The sequence below is a fragment of the Eptatretus burgeri genome, chromosome 18 (genome assembly GCF_056783735.1).
Source record: "Eptatretus burgeri isolate ZD-2024b chromosome 18, Ebu_testis_v1, whole genome shotgun sequence".
Taxonomy (NCBI): Eukaryota; Metazoa; Chordata; class Myxini; order Myxiniformes; family Myxinidae; genus Eptatretus; species Eptatretus burgeri.
In genome coordinates this window covers 32,042,290-32,061,053 of record NC_140978.1, presented here as the reverse complement: position 1 = coordinate 32,061,053, position 18,764 = coordinate 32,042,290, and the positions used below count along the sequence as shown (strand labels likewise).

Here is an 18,764-nt window from a genome sequence, read left to right as displayed (position 1 = left end):
TTACATATATATGCCAAGTTTCAGGAAGTTTCGATGAAAACTGTAGGATGTGAAACAAAAAAGTCCACAAGAAGAAGATGAAGAACAACAACGTGAGTCAGACTTGGAGATCCTCCACGAGGATATAAACATCTTTTCTTTTTGTGCTCCAGGGCAAGTTGACCCAAGTTGTCATCTCCGGCTTTGTTTGAACTCTTCAGTCCAACATGGGAGTGGAATAAAACCGGGGATAGGTAGCTTTTTGCTCATTCAATTGAGGTACATACAAATGTCGGCTTAGGTTCATGGCTCCTCGTCAGGCTGATGATGTCTCGTCGAACCTCATGATCTCCTAAATTTATTTATTTATTGATTCGGATGCAGCTGGTGGCTGCTTGGCTTCATCATTTTCTGGGGGGGGGGGGGCACAGCTGTTCCACTGATGCAATGCCCCAGCGCTACCAGTGAGCTGGTACTCATTTCGTCAACCTCTGAACGATGACAGGCTGAGCGAGTCAACCCACCTGGTGTTAATTCAACCTGAGTTTAACAGAACTTTGCCTCTGCTTTTGATGCAATCACGCATGCGCAGAGAGGAGTGAGATAGTTTTTTACTCTGTCTGTCTGTCTGTCTGTCTGTCTGTCTGTCTGTCTGGGAGTCAAACAAAATTAAAAATCATTCCCAACAGGAAACTTTTTTTTTAAGGACGTCATAAAGGACACAAACAACAGGCACGAATAACTAATGTAACGTGTTAGGGTGGTGTAAAAGACGCTGCAGTGTAAAAGACAACTTAATTTTTAGCTCACCTGGACTTTAGTCCATTGAGTTTATGCGATCGAGCATTATCTGTAGGTGAGTGAGTGAGTCAGTCAATCAGTCATTCAGTGAGTCAGTCAACACTTCAGTCATTATCGCTAGAACCAAACACACGATTTTGATGAAACTTGGCCGCAAGCTTTACATCTGATTCCTAATGAAGGTGTATTGACCGCATCAAAATCTGCACTCATTAAGGGGGTTGATAGCGGTGAGGGATTGTCCCCCCCCCCTAAGTAAATATTTGCTTTCTTCTCCAAAACTACACACACAATTTCAGTCCTTTTTTTTTTGTTTTTTACAACCTTTAAAGTCTTTATTTGATTTCAGTTGATATATATATATATATATATATATATATATATATATATATATATATATATATATATATATATATATATATATATATATATATATATATATGAACACTGCAGAACACAAGTTGCCTTTTTGTCACTTTCAAAACACTTTCGTTTGGCACAAGGACTTGGACCAAATATTACGGCATTTTCCATCATCCCGACCAATCAAATTTGCTGGTCGCAGACCCCGCCCTTGTTTCTCAAGACTGCACAGGACAAGGTGTTCTATGAACTCTCTAGTTGCTTCATCAATCGATTTCAGGTATCCAGGTATCTCAACGAAGCCAGGTATCCTAGTATACTGGTATCTTATGGATGACTCTCGGAACCATACACAGCCCAGTTTAGGTAACCTAGTTCCATTTATCCATAAGATACTGTATCTCAATGTGTCCAGGTACTTCGCTGAGATTAGATAAGCAGGCCTCTCACTCAATCCAGGGGTGTGTATAGTTACCAGAGTTTCATGTAGAGCTCTCGCCTAGTAAGCTGAAGCACTCGATTCGAAACCGTTGATAAGGAACGGCCAGCTTGATAAGCGTTAACCAAGCACCTCGATGTATCTTGTATCCAAGCATCTCGATGAGTCCAGGTTGTTTGAGTTGTGTTTAGTTATGCTCACACCTCACTGATTCCAGGTATCCACTTTTATCTTCATGAGTTCAGGTATACTTAGCCTAATTTAGGTATGCTAACACCTCACCGTGTCCTGGTATGTAATGTTGTTTCGTATACACCCAGTGGCTGCTGGTTGCATCATTTCTGGAAGCCCTGATGTGCTGTTGCTGCAATGCCTCTGTTACCAGTAAGCTAAGACAGGCTGAGTCAACCACACCTGGTGTTATTTCAGTGGCACGACAGGGGCTCAAACTCAAGACCCTAAGATCTCAAGCCAGCCACTGCCAACACCAGGCTTATAGATATCTAATAATTGTGTCTGAATGAGTCCAGGTAAACATATAGCCTTGGGTTTAGACATGCTAGTACTTCACTGAGCCCAGGTATTTCACTGATGAAATGCAGTACATTAAGTAATCGTGCCAAGCTTCACACCGCTTGAGGTGACAGATAAACAATCTTCATATGAAAGGCAAAGACCACCTGAGAGTTTGAAAACAGAATGCTTCCACCTTGGTAATAACTCAGAGCATTCCTCATAAACCAAAGTATCAGCCTTTAACCCAAAGTGATGTATTTAATCTCCTTCCATAAAATAATAACTGGCTGCAGGTATCGTTGCGTCGAAGTGAATCGGAGCCCCGGCGGGTTTCGAGATGACGATTGTGCCGAGACCTTGTAGGTGGTCATGCCAGGCCAGTCGCGGCTTGCCAAGACACCACCCATTGTGCCTGGGTGGGTCGTCATGGTGCTGCGTCTCGTTCTCCAACCCCAGACGTCTGAATTGTCTTCACCTGCCCGGCGTGAGGTTGGCTGAGCGCACCTGCGGATTGCACTTTCACGAAAAGAAGAAAAAAAAATTTGGAATTGGGAACTGGTACACCTGGGAAGGATGTCATTTCTTGCTATCCCAACACCTTGAAAAGGGGGGTAAAAAGTTTGAGCCCCATTTTCCTCTTTATGCGTTTAATAGGATCATGACGTCACAATGCCTTTTAACAGTAACTTTAAGCTATTCTCAAAGTGCAGAGCGACGTTGTCATGTCGTCCCAAATGTCCCAATCTTTATCATCTGCTGTTTCTGTTCGGTCCGCCATTTGCTTGCCACAAACAACTTCCTATTTTCGAGGAACAAATAAACCGTTATGGTTTAACGGGCCATCTGTTTGAAAACTCATCTGCTGCCGAAGGAAGGCTTTGTCTTCCATTGCAGAGATTGGTAACCAAAAGGGGACGAGCACTCGGAGGGAGAATAGAAGAAGTGATTTATATGGGAAAGAGAGGAAAAGTCCTGGAAAGGGGAGGGGAATGGGGGAAAACAAAAGGTCAAACTTCTTTGCCGGGTCTTAAGACTTATGGAGGAGCTCTTGCATCAATCACATGCCTAGAGAATGACGTCATTAGGAGACATCGATGCCACTGTACAATTAAACATGAATTATTATAGACAAGGACGTCACTCAACAATGGACAAATCCAGATGCGGTTTATGGGATTTGACCCTGCGATCCCACTAGTGCTCAGATGGGAGCCTCAAACAGGCCGACAACTACATAAAGGTATTAATTCAGAGCAGGATCAAGTTTGGAGATGGAAAGCAATTTAGGGCAGGTTTGTTTTGTTTGGTAGCTGACAAAAGTGTGAAAGAACATGGGGGTCACACCCCATCCTCCATTTCCACCAATCCCCAAAGTAAACATGGAATAACTCTGTTATTTAATTTTACTGGGACAGAGGGCAGTTTGGGCCCTTTGTGGTTGCTATTTCATTGAAATATGTGGGTAGGGGACGAGGGTGGAGTGTTGGAAGATACAAGACTATAGATTATGACATTTGTATTTCGGATTACATCATTTGTATCAACATCTTGCAAAGCGTGCCGTCCATCATTGAAGACGTAGATGTCACCGCCCTGTTTGTAATGTGAACTGTGGTGGTGGTGGTGGTGGTCTTGGAATGTTGTGCATTTCGTTGGAGTGCTGTCGTGGCGTCTATTCGGGCGAGTTGACCCGGTGACGCCAAATCTCCTCTCCAGACCAAATCTGTGAGCAGTCGTGGGAATCGAACCCACACCAATGAAGTTCGTGCAACAAGGCTTTACCCACTTATAACCACTGAACCACCCCGTGCTATACCACAGTTTTGGTACCCCTGGCATGCGAAGCAAAAAGCGGAGTTAAGCATTTGGTTTGCTTTGTCTTCTGCCTGTAGGACAGTCAAACAAAATTGAAAATCGTTCCAAACAGGAAACTTAGTGTTTTTAAGGATATCCTAAAGGACACAAACAACAAGCACAAAGAACTAATGTAACATGATAAATAAGGTGGTGTGAAAGACGCTGCATCAATGGCGGTAAACTGCCAATTTTTTGTTTCTTTTTCTAAAATCTTTAAAACCTTTGTTTTATTTCAATTTGATCACATGCTTGAACACTGTAGATCACAAATTTCCTTCTTGGCATTTTCAAAACCCTTCCGTTTAGCATGAGTACTTGTACAAAATATACCGGCATTTTACAATCAAACTTGCTGCTCGCAGACCCCGCTCATGTCCTTCTCTCTTCAGACTGCATGGGGTAAGGTGTTCTATGAACTCTCCAGTTTATTTCAAGTATAGATTGGTCTTTTGGCATGGGTTAAGTCATCATAGTGTTGACTGCCAATCTCTAAAGGAACTCCTGAGTCTACACCAACTGCAATGGAGCCATTGATGAGCTTTTCAGAGGAGATAAATCCCCCCCCCCAGCCCTCAAAAAAGAAAAATTGGTGGAGGGGAGGGAAGGTACAAACAAAAAGGTGAATCAACATCAAAAACTTAATTTCCTTCTGCAAAGGCCACTGATGTATGGTTGGTTAAAGGCGGCCGTCCATCTTGCCCTGTCGAGAACATCCTCACAAAGGAATGATGAAAACTGCAGTGGTGACCTGGGTTATTGTCAAGAGGCAGAAGGCGAAGAGGCTGCCTTGACTGAACGCAAGCAGGAAATTGCTCTCTTTCAAATATCCTGAAAAAGGTGACCTCAGGAATGGGCTCGAGGAAGGTCTCGACTCGAACGGTGTGCCCTCCCGTGATCCCGGCCCGCACGTTCAGGTGCAATCAGCGCCGGTGGGTACAATGCGGCTGCACGAAGGCGAGCCCAGTCAGGTGAGGCCAAGGTAAGTGCGTCACAAACATCACGCTGCTTGGGAAATTAATCATCGGAGTGAAACTTTCCCGACCTGGCGAGAGGAAACGGAATGTAAAAAAACCGAAAAAATAAATAAATTAATTAAACAGACAAAAACGGGCCAAGGAGCAAGTGCAGTGACGACCACAAAAAATGTTGCCACCGGGTTCACGTCCCACCTGGAATACATCCTGGTTCGAGTTCCTCTTCCCCCGCTGGAACCTGCGCTGCAGGTCCTGCCGTGATGCAGTTCTCCGCGGATTATGAACGCATTTCAAAGGTAATTTGCTAATTCGGGTCGACGGAGCACCGTTTGCATGTCACCCTCGGAAGGATCCAGGACGCACGACCTGCTGTGAATTGCACCTCGTTCAGCATCATCATGTGACTGCAGGTGCCCATCAGAGGCTCAGCATCGCTCCATGAATTCTCGACGTGGGTTAAAATGAAATGTGAAAATGAGGCTATCTGTTTGTCACGTACCGACGAAGTGGGTGGGAGGCAAAGCTGGTACAAGGTCGGCATTACCCTTGCAGCTGTGGACGTTGTAAAGGACACCACGTCAGGGTCGTGTCCCCGATGATGTTAATGAATCAAGACATTTTATCCCAAGCTTCACATTATCCACACCTTTATTTTCATCTTACTCTTGTTTTACTCATTTCCGCAGGCTGGAATGGTGGCCTAGACCCTAGAGGTATGTGCACACACCTCTAAGCTATCTAGCCTGGGTTCGAATCTCGACCCAGCTATAAACTGTCATACCGGTGTTTCACAGGTAGCGTGATTCATCAACGTGTCCCTTGGATGGACGTTAAATGAGAGTCCTGTCTACCTGCATTCGGCGGTGGACATTAAAGAGCCCATGCCATGGTGTCCTTTGTGAAGAGTAGGTGAGCCATCACTGGCACCCTCCACAAATTCCTGCATCAACCTACAGATGGCATCTACTGCATCAGTGGAACAGCCATGGATTGCCATGAGTCAATGATGTGACCCTGCAGCCTTGGGTAGATGAATGCGTCTTGCTCATGAGACCTCAAAGACAAAGAACGTGTCTGATGCTTGTAAATGCAAGTCTGCACGCTCTTCCCCCGAGGGGTTGTTGTCCATTGTTGCCTAATCTATGGTAAGATCTTGCTCTTTTCGTGCTTTCTGTTCAATACCTGGCTTTGCAGCTTGCAGGTACGTGTTATGAGCTATTTGTGGCAAGGGTAAGGTTACCTGGTGAGGTTACCTGGGCTGGTTCCCGCAGTAAAGTCACTACAACCACTCACCAGTGAAGTGTGCAGGTTTATCGAAGGATAATGAAAGTTGATGTCGACCATTATAGGTCTTAAGAATTAGTCGACAAACAAAACGAATCTCAACCACTGACCTGTTACTATACAGGACTGTTCACCAAGTATTCAGAAACAGAGAAGTCCGTACCTCAATTCACTGGTTCTTGAGTGTCGAGGTATTATGGTACTAATGATGAATCAAGGTGTCAGCATACTGGATTCTAGAAGTCAAAAGGTCACTTTGGGTTTACAATACAATCTAACACCTCGTTAATGATTGCACTCGCATTGTAAAGAAACATTTATAGCTCAGGATGTTGCATCACCTTTTTTTAGGAGGGGGTAGTGTTATCTTTCAAGCAAGCTGCAAGCAACAGGATAGCTCAGGGTCGCAGCACACTCACCTGTCGCTTACCTGGCCTTGCGATCGCAATCTGTCGATCTCATGGGTCCCAGTGCAGGAACCGAACACACTCAATGGCTGATGACAAATGGCGTGGTACTCTTGACTCGACCACCTTCACTCAACTACCCGTCGCTGGCTGAGACCGACGACGTAAAAGTGATTCTTGAAGACAAGCACTCAAAACATCCAATCCCACAGCGCCACCTGTTGTTGGTTTCACTGTCCCTGGACTGAAAGAGGCAATTGATGCCAGAGGTCGTGTCTCGTGTGAACACCCAGGGAAGAGCGGAGAGTGCAGCTCAGGTTGTCGGTATGAAGAACTAAAAAGCAAACGGTCATTGATTATATTTATCGGCGATATTTGGGAAGATCAATATGAGTTGCTCCGAGCACAATGGTTGCCAACGTACGGTTGTTTGTCTCAATCGGAGTTAGAACTCAATTGGGTTTCGAACCGCTGACCTCCCAGACTCCGAGTGGACCAATGCAGAGATTCATGCACATCAACTTGCATCTGATCTGATCCAGTTGGAAACCCCAACATTCATAGATACAAGGAAATATAAGGAAAAACAAGGAAATCGCGAGAGAGGAGGTGGTCAATGAACCCCTCGTCTCTGTTGCACATCCACACAACCAATCATCCAATCTATGAGCACATTCACCCTCCATGACACAAAACCCACCGATATCACAAACCCAATCCAATCCCAACATCCACTCAGTGGGAAGGGGGAAGGTGAGCAGGGATGAAGTGGTCTTCAACAATAAACAACCACAACATAAGGAGAAATAGTTTAATTTAAATAATGGGGGGGGGGGGCTTGGATGAAGGTAACTAGGTGAGGACATGTTGTGGACACAGATGCTATTGACACGAAACAACATCCACAATTCTTGGAATCAAATATCTCAAAATGTGTCGTTTGTTGTTGTTGTTGTTGTTTTTTTGTTTGTATATTTTGTAAACATAATCGAGGCTCATGGAAGATCTATAATGAGTACACTGAATGGATCAGGACACAACGGGGCAAAAGGAACAGCAGAGAGAGAGGGAGAGAGAGAGAGAGAGAGAGAGAGAGAGAGAGAGAGAGAGAGAGAGAGAGAGAGAGAGAGAGAGAGAGAGAGAGAGAGAGAGAGAGAGAGAGAGAGAGAGAGAGAGAGAGAGAGAGAGAGAGAGAGAGAGAGAGAGAGAGAGGAAACAGCAACAGCGGAGCCGAAGGCAAGGACGGAAGGCGGCAGACAAACAATGGATGTGGGGAGGAATGGTGGGCAGGAAAGGATGCACGGGGTGGAGGAGAGGATGCATGGGGTGGATAAGATGGAAATAGAAGGAAACTCTGAGGATGGAAAAGTGGAAATTTGGAAGGAGAAGGGATTGGGGAGGGGGCAGGGAGTAACGAGGATAGAAAAGATCATGGTTTTGGATTGGGGACAATCTGAGATGGTGGTGAATAACTGTCTTGCATAAAGACCTGGAGGGAAGAATGAGATTGAAGAGGATGTGGAAGTTTGTTCCACAGGCAGGAAAGAAGAGGAACAAATGAGTGGAAGTGAGCAGTGGTCCTGCATTTAGGTAGTTTCACCCGAATTGGGTTGATGGTGGACCGTATGAGTCCTGCCGTGTGAGTCCTGTGAGACCTGTGGGGCACAAAGCATGGAAAGAGCAGAGGATGCAAGACAAGAAAGGAGGCAGTACAAGACGGAGAGACCACCAACCTGTTTGCGATGTCGAAGTGACAGGTCCACAGACTCAGCTTCATGGTGTGAGATTTAAAGTAATCTTAAAGGCCTTGGTTTTCATGGCATCAAGCTGAGAAAGGTGTGAGGCAGGGGAGCCAGCCCAGAGGGTAGACCAGTACTCCATCAAGCTGGGAATGAAGGCCTTGTAGGTGAATAGAAGTTCAGGTGTGCTAAGGAAGGACTTTGTACAACTGAGAATACCCAGTGACGTAGCGGCTGGTTTTGGAGGCCAACTTTGAAATGTGGTTTGCCAAAGAATGATAATGGCTGATAGTGAGACCCAGGAGTTTGAATGACAACTTCCTCAAGAGGATTGTAAAGAAAGTAGAGAAGAGGGTTTGCCAGGTGGTCTTTTTGGAGAGAGATAGTGAGAGTTTGAGATTTGTTAAGATTGATACACGTCTTATTGCTGTTCTATGGCCCGCATGTCCTTTTCTACCCCATACTATCCCATCACCCATCCTAGACAGGTATATCAGCTAGTATGTCATAAAAAGATTGATGAATGTCTTGAAATCATTAAACTGAGCAGGTGCCTGATCACATCTATGAACGAGAACGGCACTCGGAAGAGCGCATATCGCCGCCAGGCTGAACACTTTACATTTCGTATCCCACCACTGGGCCAGATCTGCATCCGGACATTGACCAAAATCTAATCGGCTTGTTCTTGTCACCTCCCCAACTCATCCACCCAGCTTTGTCATAATCTGTCCACAACTTTTTGAAACATCATGCTATATATTGTGATGGATTTTGGAGACCCGCATACCAAAGCGCAAACATGCTTTACACGACACCACAACACAAATCCAACAACATGACATGAAAAAGCCTGCATTCGCCATCAAAACGGCACCAAAAGGGCAAGCAACGTACTGTGCCACGTGCCTCAGTCCAAACTGTTACCGATCTCAGCCCAGATCATTGCCGAGCCTCAGCCCGAACTGCTGGAGTGAGCTTCGAGGAGACCAACAAACATCGACCGGATTACACGGCTGATCAATAGGGAAGCAATCAGATGAAGCAACAAGCTGGCGTGGTGGAAAATACATCTTTGGATATAAAAGTCGGAGTTCGAGTTCAGAACAGGGCCGCCGTGTCTGGAAGCTGTGAGAACAAGAATGAAGGAGCCAAAAAAGAAAGCTGGAGCCCGGAGAGAAAACCAGAGCACGGAGAGAAATCTGAAGCCTTGGAGGGAAAGCCAGGGTGAACAAGAACCAGCACGATGCAAAAATTACAATCTGGTGAGAGCTCCTAGGCACGATCGTCAGACACACTGACTCGTTCAGACTTTCTTCCTTCTTTGACTATATCTCCCTTGTTCTCTTTGGACAGAGCTATCAATGAAGCGCAAACAGTCCTTTTCAGGGCTAAATGACTTTTACACCCCACATTACCATACTACACCTCAAATTCACCCTATGCACCTCTCCAAGCACCCACATCGCACCTCCCACCCCTTCTTCCTGCTCAGACACATGTGGACCAGACGGTTCACGTACGGATGAAATTGGGATCAACAATACACCCTCTCATCTCTCTCTCTCTCTCTCGATCTCTGTCTATCCTCTTGCTTATCTCCTTTTCCCAGAAAGAGAGTGCCACCTACTGTATGTAGATATGCTAAGTTGACTGAATTAGGGGCTTATGCACTTAGATAAGGTTTTCTATATGTGACTGCTTGATTTGTACATCGGTTCCTTTTGTTAAATTATTGTGATTCTGATTTTTTTCAAAATAAAATCAGCTATTCGTGTAGGTTTCTTCTGCTGGGTAGTGCATTTCACAGCAAAGACTCAGACATGAGCACCAAGGAGCTTACCAAGAATAAAAAATATACCAAAGGCCTTGATTAAATTATAAACTCTTTCCAAACTGTCCGGTTGTCAGTTTCCATTGGTTATGCCTCGTGTGCTGCAACAATGAGTTCTCCCAAGCTTTTCTGTTATGAGTAGTTGGTAGCCAACGCATACACCGACGGTAACTCTCAGCCGTATCTTGATCTCGGTGGCAAGTTGGAAGCGCAGTTACCTAACTGGGTTGTTCAATTTACCAGGAAGATAAAGCAGTATTTGGATGATGGACCCAACTTAAATTAAATGTCTCAGACAGCATCTGTGGTTGATCAGCAACCCATCGTTCTGTAGAATTATCCACGGAATGACGGCTTCAGGACCACTTATAGGAAATCGATTGTAAGAGCTCCCCTTGTAATCGACCTAAGGCAAATCTGTAACAATATCATATTTGGCTTCATCTCTCAATGGTGAAGAATCACTTTAAAAATTGATAAAAATTATTGTATCAGGAGCCAGATCTTCACAAAAAGTTGAATGAATTCGTTCTTGTCCTACACCCAACATGTCCACCAAGTTCCATCCGAATCTGACCATAACTTTTTGAGATATCCTCTCACAGACAGACAAAAAAACAAGAAACAAACCAACGGGTGAAAACATAACATCCGTCCACCTTCGGTGGCGGAGATAAAAATGAAAGTTCTTGTGATCGGATCTTCACCAAAATCAAATCAATTAGTCATTGGCAGACACCCTACCTGTCCACTAAAGCACGAGTAACATTTGCTCTACGGCTAGGATACGGCGGCCGTACCCCCCCCCCCCTGAATTGACAGAAACGTGCGGCGGCCGCAGAGTTTCTGAGGTGGCCTCAGGGTGGCCCTACGCTGTATGGCTATCTTTTACAGGCCATAGGGGTCTCTGTGGAATTAAAGCGCGGAGTTATAACTTTTTTCATTTCTAGGTTCGTCGTAGCAATTCGACAAGCCGTAGCCATGACGTAGATGTGTTCCACGTCGACCGTACGTAGGGCGTACGGTGGGCTTGCGTTATTTATGCAGCTGCCGTAGGCTCTTATCAATAAAAAATGAATTTTGCCAACCCCCAAAAATTACGGCAGCCGCACTATTTCCATGTTCGCCTTAGGGCCCCCCTGCGGTCACCTTGCGGGCACCTTGAGGCTACCTTGTGTCTGCCTTGAAAATTCTATGGCCGCCACAGGGACGCCCCAAGATCACCGTGCGACATCAAATCAAAGACCGTATGGCACCCCCACATTTTCAGTCTCCACAATTTCTAAATACCCCGTGTGGCTACCCAAAAAATAAAAACATATGTGACTGCTACATTGTGTGACCATGGAAATACTGCGGCCGCCCTATAATTGCTAGTGGCCGTAGATTTTTTAGACGCTACGGCCGCCGAGCCAAATGTGACTGAAGCATAAGTCTCATCAAAATCTGTGCATAACTTTTTGAGATATCGTGCTATGTGTCATTTTTGGCTCCATCTCTCAATGACGAAGAACAACTTAATGACCCTCAGCAAAGGAGTCGGAGAGGGTATTGCATTTGTGTCTGTTTGTTTGATTGTTTGTTTGTTTGTCTGCCTGTTTGCCTGTCTGTCTGTCTGTTTGTCCGCATAGAACTTTCATGTTTTTCTCTGCAACCGCTTGTAGGATTGAGACAAAATATTCAACATTGGTGCGACTTCTCATATATAATGTTTCAATTCTAATTATGACGTCAGATGTGACGTGGTGTGGCAGCCATATTGGAAAAACGGGAAAAATTTGAACGTCTGTATCTCTGAAACCGCACCTTAAGGAAAAATTTGAAACTTGGCAATTAGCGAGTACTCCTCATGGGGAATGAGTGTTAACTTTATGATGTCATAGGTGCCCTCGTTATGACATCATAATTGCATTTGTAGAACGCTACATCCGATCAGCATGAAAATTTTTGAGGGTCATCTGGGGATTAAAATGATCTGGGGATTATGACGTCATCTGTCACATGATTCAGCAGCCATATTGTTTTTAAAAAAATACCTTCAATAATCTCCTTCTCTGAGGTGGCTGAACAGTTCGAGGCGAAACCTTACACATATGACTGCATGCCCATGAGGAACAAAAGGTTCACACATGTGATGCCATTGGTCACATGGTTTGGCAGTCATCTTGGATTTACCCTAAAACCCACAAGAATCTTCTCCTGAACAGCTGGACAAATCAAGGGGAAACTTCACACAAGTGTTCCCCAAGCCATGACATGAGTACAAGTGGCAGATAGCAAGCACTTCTCATGGGGCATGAGTGTGGTGTTTTTTATGATGTCATAGGTGCTTGCCTTCCTCATTACGTCTTCATTGCATATGTAGAATGCTACATCCTATCAGTATAAAGAAATTTTGAGTGTCATCTAGGGATAAAATGGTGCACAAAAACTTTTTTGATGACGTCATCGGTCACCTGATTGGGCAGATATATATATATATATATATATATATATATATATATATATATATATATATATATATATATATATATATATATATATATATATACATACATACATATATTAGCATATACCCGTACTCTGCATGGAGTTGAATGGGTGGCAAAAGGTGGATGAGGAATAATAGTCGATGTTATGGTAAGCTGGTGAGGGTGTCATGAGGGATGTGATGCACTATGGTTACCTGTCCTTAGTTTTCTAAAGGACCTCCCTGTAGATGACATTTTGGGTGAGTGTGTTGTTGCTGAATAGTCCTTGTGAGGAATTATTGTCCACTTTGATAGATATATAGGAGTAACCTCTTGCATGTGAAAATGTAACATACAGTTGGCCATGGGAGAACATGGGGGCTGGGAGGTATATTCCGAGTTTGTCAAATGTTTGGCCCTGGGATTTGTTTTTGGTCGAGTATGCGAGTCTGACTGGAAATTGTATCCTCTGCAGTGTGAATGGAAGGATGGCATCTGATGGGGCAAGTTTAACTCGCGGGATGAGGACTGTTTGTGTGACATGGCTTCCTGTGAGGATTTCAGCATCTAGTACGTGCTCATTGAGGTGTCTAATGTGTAGTCTTGTGCCATTGCACAGTCCTTTGGTAATGTCTGGGTTACATAATAACATGATTATTGCACCTGGTTTTAAAATGAGGCGATGCGGTGGCATGCCGGTTGGGGTGATAGAGTGAAGGAATTCCATGGGCTAGTTGTTGGCTTCATTTTCATCATGTGAGATGGCCTTGTCTGCACTAGTGTAGGTTTTTGGCAGATCTGGGAGTTTTTTTATGACTTTGTCATTCAGCGTCAGTGTTGTCTCATTGAGCGGTGTCAGAATCATGGTGTTGGACAGTGCCTGAGGATCAGTTACAATTGTGAACACAGCATCCACTATGTTGTCTTGTTCGGTGATGATGTTGCACTGGGGTGGAATTTCGATGGATGATGGTGGTGCATTGGTCAGCTGACAGTGGAGTTTGCCGTTGCCTAATTGTAGGAGCCATTGTGCGTGGTGTTGTCGTTTTTCATGTGTCCTCATATTTTTTGTCAGCTTCACAATCTTGAAATGTGGCCATAGTGCGGAGCGTTGGAGGCAGTTTTCAATAATGACAGTTTGTGATTGTTTTGGGAAAACAGGTAACACTTGGCGAAAGTCTCCTCCCATGAGGAATACTTTTCCTCTGAATGGGGCATTTATGCCAGTGATGTCTTGTAACATTCTGCCGATTGCTTGGAGAGCATTTGCTGGGACCATGGAGGCTTCATCAACAATTAAGAGAAAGACTGGTCGGAGGTAATGGGCATGCTTTGATACTGGAGAAATGTTGCAGGTGCTGGTGTCGAGGACTGGCACAGGAAGTTTGAAAAGATTGTGGACAGTTCTTCCTCCAGAGAGAAGTGTGGTGGCAATTCCTGTCCATGCAGATGATGCAACTTGGATGGATTTATTCCGGCAACAGGTGATGAGTGTGTTATACACTGTTGTTTTGCCACTCCCACCTGGACCATCTAAGAAGTAACATCGACTGGATGGTGTATGGTGTCGAGAAAGTGAATCCAGATCTTGTAGCACTTGGTCAACTAAGGTGCGTTGGTCTTCGTTGAGGCGCATTAACTGGGTTTGGGCTTTTTCAGTTTCTGCTGTAATATCAATGTCTTCGGAGGGGAGATGTTCAATATCGAGTGGGTTAACATCTGGTAGCCCTAATGCTGATAAACTTGTACCATTTTGTTGCAGAGACCTGTTGATGTCTTGAAGGGCGAATTTTGTCGCAATGTGGGTGCAATATTGGCGAAAGGTGTAAGCTTCAATCATGGCATTCTGGTGTTTTTCCCAAAGTTGCTGGGGGTTGGTTGGGTCACAATATATACAAATGGTGGTGAAAATGCCGTAGCTGTTTCGGCATTTAGAGGAGAGTTGCTTCAGAGAGAGCTTTATCCCATTCAGTGTCGTCAATCAGGAGGTGTCTACGTATACATGCTTCGCTGAATGTGTCAGAGACTTGGCCGTCAACTGTTCGCAGGTCTTCAAATGAGGTTGGGCCAGGCACGTGGAGCAGGAGGAGACGGAGACAGTAGCGTTCCATGTCTTTGGGGCTGACGGAATACATGCGGCCTATAGTGGTTTCAGCGCCTCATTGTCTTGGTCGCCATTCTTGTGTGGATTTGTTGAAGACGAAGTGGTTTGGCAATTGATGATAGCAGAGATCAGTGGGTTGCTGTATGCTGAGTTTGAAGAATGCTGTTAGCATTGTGTCCTTGTTTGTGGAGGCTTCTGCTGCAGCAATGTGGTTTCCTGGGGTGAAGTAAACTGGTTGCTGGCTGGGTATATGGAGGGCGAGCCTGATGATGGCATGAGATTGGTGGTGCATTTTGTGTTCAGCCATTCTCCAATAAGCCTCTGGTGTGCTGATGTATCTGGCATCAATAAAGGTGGCAACTTTGTCGTGATGGTGCTGATTAGTTTCTGTGACCTGGATGTTGGCGCAGTCGTGGCCTTTGTAAACGTACTTAAATAAATATTTTACACTCTTGATTGTAGTGCAGGCCTCGAGGTTGATATGCGCTTGGTATTTCTGGGATAAGTAGGGGTTGTACGGTACAATCCATCGGTTGTCTACTTGGTGCTGGCCGATGGTGATTGTGCGACCGTTATCTGACCTCTTATACAGTGGGACGTGGGTAGCCATCAGTTGCCAGTGCAGTTGTTTTCCGGAACTCCTTAGGATAGTCCTTTGTGCATTTGTCGTCTTGCATACATGGTGCGTGTTTATTAAGGAGTCCACATGGACCGTGAACCATGGTTGTCTTGATGACTTGGAACAACTCGGGATGTTGTGTTGGATCAGGTGTTTCTGCTGATATAATGCTGTCGATGTCAGCTGGCTCTCTTAATTTGCTATTGTCTGCCAAAATGATGAGTAGATGACAATGTGGGAGACCACGTTTTTGGAACTCTATCACATAGATATGGGCGACCGGTTTGCCAAGTACATGTGCTTTTCTTATGTCCGTCATGAGTTCATGTAGGTACTGTTGAAATACTCTGGCAACAATGTCTGGTCAATCTTGCACTTCTTGGCCAGGGAGGGGGGCTTTTTGCACATCTTGGCATTTGGGATTACATGTAAAAGTGAGGAATAAGTCTGGTTTTCCAAATTTAGCAACAATGGCCATGGCATCCTGGTAGTTTTGTTGCATAGCGCGTGGTGAACCCTGAAAGGAAGACGGGAGTACAACAATCTCGCCGGGTTGGAGATTTCACGTTCCAGTCTGAGTGTTTATGTGGTCCATGAGTCCTTGATAAAGTTCAACACGTAGGTCATTCTGTTTTGTTCGTATATACTGCAATCTGCCAGTTTCGACACGAATATATGCGTCAACAACATACTGTTGGAAAAGCTTTCCACCGTAGAAAATTTGGGAGAACGATTCTCGAACTGACAGGCGATGGGATTAGTACTGCAGGCAAGTAATGTTGTGTCTTTTTTCTGACCTGTGCTGTTCATCATGTTGCATGTTGTGCTGCCAACCTAATTCTCCAAATGGGTAGAAGATGGGGTAAACCATGGGGTCAATGTTCGACGACAGGTAACAAATATGCTGGGGTGGTTGACCTTTAGGATGCACAACAATATCTCTGTTATGTGGAGGTGCGCCATCTGGTGATGAAAAGACAACTGCTATGTCATCTTGCCTTGGATCATTATATCTCCGCTGGTCACCACCTCTCAAGATGTGCATTGTTACAACAGGTTGTGGTGTTCCATTCTGATCAGCTATGCAGCGATGTTCAGCTTCGACTTGTTGCATTTGTTTGTAGGCTGCTGCATACGGGTTGGTTCGTTGTTGGACATTTTGAAGGAGTGACATGACATCTGGAAGACATTGTTGATTGGCAGGTTGTTGCATCCTGGCCTGTAGAGCTTGGCTTGCTTCTAAAATGTACAGTTGGCTATAGCATGGTGTGGTGCCTTGAGGAGGGTGAAGTGAGCCAGACCTGTGGTACACGAAGTCATGAAGTCTGAATGTATATGGGCCATGGCCTGGTGGGGACACAATGTTGGCACCAAATGATGCGAATGCCATGGAACTATTATAGCTGTGGATGTTGGCTCTAAAGTTTTGAGCTTGTGGTGTATCTGTTGTGAAAAGGTTTTTGAGTTCAGTTGGGTATGGTGCCAATGGTGGCAATTTAACTTTGCCTTTGTGGCAACAATTGTGGTTTTCCTTTTGAAACAGAAGTGCATTAGAGAATGAACATTTCGTTGTCAATGTTCCAATGGAGAATGGATCGACCTGCAGTGGGAATCGTCGGGCAAGGAACTGCACCATGTGTGCTGCAGCATGTCCTGTGCTGGAATTTGGCTGAACATTTTGCTGGGGGACTTGTCCTGATGTATCATTATCAGCATTCTGCGACAGATGATAGCGGGTCATGTGTGTTGCACGGGCTGCCAACCTGCTTTCCCGCTCTTCTTCCATTTCTTGGTGTTGCTGATCATGTATTCTTTGTAGATTGGCTCTTTGTTGTGAAGGGGTCCTTGCCCCTGTGATGGTCCTTCGACGTCTCGGCATGGCGCATCAATGCTGTAGGGGGAGGAACGGACAGTGTCAAGAGATGGGTGGGTATTGTGTTGGTGGACCATTTGCTACCAGCAGAATTTATAGTCAGGTAATTTGATTTGTGATGGGGAAAGAAGTCTGCTGATAAGAATATGTGACCCACGACAGCAAATTCAGTCGTGTGGCGCACATCATCACTTTGTAAAATAAGAAAGGGGTAGAAATTGTAGTTGCCGATTGGCTTGGCAATGAGGAGGTATATTATTCTGAGATGGCATCTGAAAAGTGAATTATATGTACATTACATTTCGTAAAAAATGCGTTAGAAATTGTAGTCACCAAGGTATTAAACTCTCCAATTAACTGTCTTTGGTAGAAATGTTTGTTATTATAGGCAAAACAGGTGTTTCATTGAGTTTCAGTTTGTGGTGTCTGGGATAAGGGGTAAAATTTCCCAAATGAGTGGTTTTGTCACTGTGTTCAGGCTGGCAGTATCATGTACGATGTAGTGTTTATTTCAGTGCTTCGTCATGCTTTAGAGATTCTTGGAATAGAATAAGCAGGTGAAAGTGAACTCGTGCTCTGTGTATAGTTTGGCTGGAGTGGATGGAACCTTACATTGAACTTAGGTGTGAATCAATGAAGTGCAGAAGAGGGTACTGTTTATGTTATGGAGCTGAAAAATATGGGAAATTATTAAATGTCAATGCATACTGTTATATGGCATGGGTTTGGCAATATTGGTCAATAATGTCTACGCGTAGTTCTAGTCAATGAACCGAAAATGCTGGTCCACTCCAGTCGAGTCGAGTTGTACTGTACTGTATTTTTCAAAGCAAGGAAAGTAGGCCGACTTTGAAGATGAAGATGCGTGGCTCGATCCATGCAAAATGCACACGGCACCATAATGCTTCGATCATCACGGTTGTTTGGTGTTGACATGACATAATACATATGATGTAGGCCTCGCCCGAGACTGAACAGGAGCAGTGGAGGGTGACCGAGAATCAGAATGCAAATTTCAATGAACGGCACTTTTTGGCGCACATCTGACGATCGAACACCGCTTGGACGCTTTAATTTGAAGATCACACATGCAAGACACAACACAGGTAACGATGACGGTTGATATTGACAATTAATGTAATGAATGGCAGTTGTTTGGGTGCATCCAACAATCGAACACCTCTTTAATTTGAACAGTTAACATGCACACATTCAAGGTACAGAATCTATTGTCGGATACCGCGCTTTCGAAGAACAAAGAAAAGAAGAGAATCCGGGCAATGAAGGGATGACCTCGTACCCGTTCCCTGGTTCCCCCTACCTTCAAATTATAGCCTTTTATGTTATCTGGACGTAGGCCTATTGCAACTTATTTTCGGGTGTTTTTAATATGTACGTTGGATTTCAGACACAAATTGACAGTCTACGACGGCGTGTTCAGTACGGGAAAGAGCCAATCGGGGTACATCATGTTGGCAGAGCTGGCACTCATCGTTCCCCTCCT

General features: G+C 44.7%; 1 long non-coding RNA gene and 1 pseudogene across 2 annotated transcripts in view; both read right to left on the bottom strand.

The window, feature by feature from the left end:
- LOC147008835 (uncharacterized) overlaps nt 1–7,617 on the bottom strand; it is a 108,022-nt gene extending 100,405 nt beyond the window's left edge. For both annotated transcript variants that reach the window (XR_015053338.1, XR_015053339.1), the window contains exon 1: nt 6,644–7,617. This is a non-coding gene — a long non-coding RNA (uncharacterized LOC147008835). The remainder of the gene's footprint in view (nt 1–6,643) is intronic.
- Nucleotides 7,618–14,823: 7,206 nt separating this feature from the next.
- On the bottom strand, nt 14,824–17,574 carry LOC147008834 (uncharacterized; annotated as a pseudogene).
- Nucleotides 17,575–18,764: the final 1,190 nt, after the last annotated feature.